The 6,000-nt window shown below is 29.8% G+C and overlaps 1 long non-coding RNA gene across 1 annotated transcript in view; it reads left to right on the forward strand.

Moving 5' to 3' along the window:
* Positions 1–5,096, forward strand: part of LOC114476233 (uncharacterized) — a 59,114-nt gene extending 54,018 nt beyond the window's left edge. The window contains exon 3 of the long non-coding RNA XR_003675549.1: positions 4,601–5,096. This is a non-coding gene — a long non-coding RNA (uncharacterized LOC114476233). The remainder of the gene's footprint in view (positions 1–4,600) is intronic.
* Positions 5,097–6,000: the final 904 nt, after the last annotated feature.

Consider the following 6,000-nt stretch of genomic DNA (forward strand, 5'->3'; position numbering starts at 1 on the left):
TTTCTATTGGCTTCTAAAAATATTCCAACCAATCAGAGAGCTGGATTTGGTTCCAATACCTCATACTTCATTTACATTAGAACTACTAGTACTACTATTGAATATTTAGACTATACTACTAGTGAATATTTAGACTTTACTACTAGTACTAATAGTGAAATTTTAGACTTTACTACTAGTACTACTATTGAATATTTAGACTTTACTACTAGTACTAATAGTGAATATTTAGACTTTACTACTAGTACTAATAGTGAATATTTAGACTATACTACTAGTACTACTATTGAATATTTAGACTATACTACTAGTGAATATTTAGACTTTACTACTAGTACTACTATTGAATATTTAGACTATACTACTAGTACTAATAGTGAAATTTTAGACTTTACTACTAGTACTACTATTGAATATTTAGACTATACTACTAGTACTAATAGTGAAATTTTAGACTTTACTACTAGTACTACTATTGAATATTTAGACTTTACTACTAGTACTAATAGTGAATATTTAGACTTTACTACTAGTACTACTATTGAATATTTAGACTTTACTACTAGTACTAATAGTGAATATTTAGACTTTACTACTAGTACTACTATTGAATATTTAGACTTTACTACTAGTACTAATAGTGAATATTTAGACTATACTACTAGTGAATATTTAGACTTTACTACTAGTACTACTATTGAATATTTAGACTATACTACTAGTGAATATTTAGACTTCACTACTAGTACTAATAGTGAATATTTAGACTTTACTACTAGTACTACTATTGAATATATAGACTATACTACTAGTACTACTATTGAATATTTAGACTATACTATTAGTACTACTATTGAATATTTAGACTTTACTACTAGTACTAATAGTGAATATTTAGACTTTACTACTAGAACTACTAGTTTATATTTAGACTATACTAGTACTACTAGTGAATATTTAGACTTTACTACTAGTACTAATACTGAATATTTAGACTTTACCACTAGTACTACTAGTGAATATTTAGACTTTACTACTAGTACTACTATTGAATATTTAGACTATACTACTAGTACTAATAGTGAAATTTTAGACTTTACTACTAGTACTACTATTGAATATTTAGACTTTACTACTAGTACTAATAGTGAATATTTAGACTTTACTACTAGTACTACTATTGAATATTTAGACTTTACTACTAGTACTAATAGTGAATATTTAGACTTTACTACTAGTACTACTATTGAATATTTAGACTTTACTACTAGTACTAATAGTGAATATTTAGACTATACTACTAGTGAATATTTAGACTTTACTACTAGTACTACTATTGAATATTTAGACTATACTACTAGTGAATATTTAGACTTCACTACTAGTACTAATAGTGAATATTTAGACTTTACTACTAGTACTACTATTGAATATATAGACTATACTACTAGTACTACTATTGAATATTTAGACTATACTATTAGTACTACTATTGAATATTTAGACTTTACTACTAGTACTAATAGTGAATATTTAGACTTTACTACTAGTACTACTATTGAATATTTAGACTTTACTACTAGTGAATATTTTAACTTTACTACCGGTTTATATTTAGACTGTACTACTAGTGAATATTTAGACTTTACTACTAGAACTACTAGTTTATATTTAGACTATACTAGTACTACTAGTGAATATTTAGACTTTACTACTAGTACTAATACTGAATATTTAGACTTTACCACTAGTACTACTAGTGAATCATTAGACGTTACTACTAGTACTAATCGTGAATATTTACACTTTACTACGAGTGAATATTTAAACTTTACCACTAGTACTACTAGTTTATATTTAGACTATACTACTGGTTCTACTAGTGAATATTTAGACTTTACTATTAGTACTACTAGTTTATATTTAGACTATACTACTAGTACTACTAGTGAATATTTAGACTATACTATTAGTACTACTAGTGAATATTTAGGCTATACTACTAATACTACTAGTGAATATTTAGGCTTTATTACTAGTACTAATAGTGAATATTTACACTTTACTACGAGTGAATATTTAAACTTTACCACTAGTACTACTAGTTTATATTTAGACTATACTACTAGTACTACTAGTTTATATTTAGACTTTACTACTAGTACTACTAGTGGATATTTAGACTTTACTACTAGTACTACCAGTGAATATTTAGACTTTACTACTAGTACTACTAGTGATATATTTAGACTTTACTAATAGTACTACTAGTGAATATTTAGACTTTACCACTAGTACTACTAGTGAATATTTAGACTTTACTAATAGTACTACTAGTGAATATTTAGACTTTCTACTAGTACTTCTAGTTAATATTTAGACTATACTACTACTACTACTAGTGAGAAAATCAACTATTTGACAATTTTGTGTCACTAGTAGTACTAGTAAACCTTCGGGTTTTTACAAGTAACATATTAGTAATACACTGTGTACTAGTAGAGGATTTTGTACTATTACTCACACTAATAGTGCACCAAAAACATTTACTAGTACAAAAACAAGTTTTCGTTTACTAGTACTACAGGTTTGGGTTTAATTACATTTTTTAATTACAATTTCGTCCTAAATGATCCATTTTCAATTACATTTCAATTACCATTACAGTGACGGGCATCCAATTACAACTAAAATTACAATTATCAATTTTCCACTGAAAGCAAATTGGGTGGGAACCGGAGGGTCGCCGGTTCAAGTCCCAGTACGGACCAAAAGAACAGAGGTGCCGGGGTGCCCTTGAGCAAGGCACCGACCCCCCAACACTGCTCCCTTCTTTGTAAAGCGACTTTGAGTACCCAGAAAAGCACTGTATAAAACTGATGTATAATAGTAATAATAATAATAACTGTGAACTAATTATGAGATAACTATGAGCTTACTGTTGCTAGCTGTGAGCTAACTATGAGCAAGCCGTGTGCTAGCTGTGAGTTAATTGTTGCTAGCTGTGAGCTAACTATGAGCTTACTGTTGCTAGCTGTGAGCTAACTATGAGCTAGCTTTGTGCTAGCTGTGAGCTTACTGTTGCTAGCTGTGAGCTAACTATGAGCTAGCTGTGTGCTAGCTGTGAACTTACTGTTGTTACCTGTGAGCTAACTTTGAGCTAGCTTTGTGCTAGCTGTGAGCTTACTGTTGCTAGCTGTGAGCTAACTATGAGCTAGCTGTGTGCTAGCTGTGAACTTACTGCTGTTAGCTCTGAGCTAACTGTGAGCTAACTATGAGCTAGCTGTGAACTTACTGTTGCTAGCTATGATCTAGCTATGTGCTAGCTGTGAGCTAACCGTTGCTTGCTGTGAGCTAACTGTGAGCTAACTGTTGCTAGTTGTGAGCTTTTCTGTGTCAGCGTGGCGTTGTTGTGTCAGTAATAACAGAGTTTAGAAAATGACACGTAACGACATCTGCCTGTTTTTATTCTATTTTTATTGTTATTATTCAATGTTTAATCAGCGTTTCACCATCGTTTTATGTCCTTTATAGCTCGTTTCTCCTTTTAATCCCAACTTAAAGCATCTTTAGAATATCAGGTTTCAAACCTCACCTCTATTTTAATCACTCGTGAAAACAAAATGAATATAGATAAGTGTAATTATTATTTCAATGTTAGCATTGTTTAGTTACACACTCAATGCTAACATCTGGTAGCTCTACAGACAGAGAATGAGATGTTAGTTTTTAGCTTTTAGCTAACAGCAAAGCAGCAGATGCTCTGCTTCCATTTTTAGCCACAAAGACAAACTCCACTACATTACATCATCGCTGTAGTTATTATTGTAGCAGAATAATATATTTATCTTTTTAGGGCATCAGTTCTAGTCACTCAGTGAGTTCAAAGAAGAGTTCAGATGAGGACAAACTTTCTAAACCACACATTAAATTACCTTATTTAGTGTTTTATTTTCAAACTAAAATAAAAACAAATTACATAAAGATTGGTTTGACACCCATATCACCCCATGATTCATTACAATATTACTGTTATTTCCTTTTTTATAATGAATATATATATAATATACAACATGCATTGATATATAATCAATTAAATGTACTAATAAACAGAATATAATTATAACATAGACACAATATAAATATATAAAACATGCATGAACAGAGTATAAACATATATAACATGCATAAACAGAATATAATTGTAACATATAGACAGATTATAAACAAATAACAAACATAAACAGAATATAAACATATATAACATATAACATACATAAACAGAATATAAACATAACATATATAAAAACAATGCTGTGTTACAAAAACATACACGAGAGGAAAATATCGAAAATGACAACAAACACAAAATGACAAAACATAAGAAATTAGAGAAAAATTACAGTAAAAATACACAGAATAAAAATACATAAAATGAGTGTGCTCTGATTGGTCATTATTTTAATGCTGACATGAATGTTGATCATGTGACCCTCAGATCAGATGCAATAATTTTTTGTGTGATAAACCTGTGATAAGCCCGTTTCTGGTCGTGTGTGTGTGTGTGTGTGTGTGTGTGTGTGTGTGTGTGTGAGAGCAGGTGTCTCTACCTCCTGTACCCCCCCCCCCCCCCCCCACTCTTCCTGTTCCCCATCACTGCAGCGCTGCAGCAACCATTCCATTGTTCCTGACGTCCCTGAACCTATCACAGCTTCTCTGGAAAAGCTCTGACGTCTGGTTCCAAATCTGTGTCTGACTTGGCATCGACGGAGCCCTGAGCGACTCACGCTCACCACTCTGTGTCTGGACTCACATTGTTACTATTACTACGCACGGCGCCGCCATCTTGTTACAGTCTGGGCTACAGTCTGCTGCTGCGTCTGCTCCATAACCAAACACCGTCTCTCTCTCTCTCTCTCTCTCTCTCTCTCTCTCTCTCGGAACATTTTATTCTCTTAACTTTGTGCAGTTTATTCTTCTTCTAACTTATATTGTTTATTTTCTGCATCACTGCAGCTTTTAGAAAGAACTTCATTAGTTGTTTATCGACTGTAACATGTGGAAATGTTCAGGAACTTTACATTTTTTAATGTAAATCACACACAGTTTTCAGTATATTTTGTTTTCACAAAACAAAGTTATTAAATTATTTCATAAAAAATTAATGTAAAATAAATATTAATAAAAATGAAATATTATTAACATTATGAACTAAATGTAAAATAAATAATACATTTGATGAAAAAAACTAAATATTAATACTAAATTAAATAATAAAATTATAAACGTAATGTAAATTATATATGAATAAATAATAAATGTGATTAAAAACCTAAATATTAAGTATTAATTACATTTATAAATTAAATGTAAAATAAATATAAATAATACATTTGTTTAAAAAATAGATCATATATTTTTATTAAAAAGAAATACATAATTAATATCAAATAAATTAATACAATTATAAAGTTGATTTCAAATAAATAGGAATTATTAAACCCTTTGATTAAAAAACTAAATATTAATTAATTAAAAAATCAATAAATTACATTTGAAATAGATGATAATTATACATTTGATTAAGAAACAAAAATAAATTATAAAATTTTAAGTTAAATGTAAAATAAATGGAATAATTAATAATAAAAAACAATTATAAATATTCTAATTATTGTCTCCTAATGTCAGAAGTGTTATGAAATGACCTCTACAGCATCTGTTAATATTTCTACTCTAAATTACAAGAAATTACAGTATTTAATTGAGCAATATTATTGTTAGTTTGTGTTAATTTTCTCCAAACATTGGCTTAACAGGGAACCAGGATTGTTTTCCTTTTATTTTGAAATGAATTGAGAGCTGTTTCTGGGTGCCCCCCACAGTGAGCTCCTATACCCCTGGTTGGGAATCACTGCCTCAGGCCTTAGAAGATGACATCACACTTTGGAGGGGATTCTGATTAATATATTCATTAATTATGGATTAGTTTTGAAAATC

Source organism: Gouania willdenowi, chromosome 14 (genome assembly GCF_900634775.1).
Source record: "Gouania willdenowi chromosome 14, fGouWil2.1, whole genome shotgun sequence".
In the NCBI taxonomy this organism is placed as follows: Eukaryota; Metazoa; Chordata; class Actinopteri; order Blenniiformes; family Gobiesocidae; genus Gouania; species Gouania willdenowi.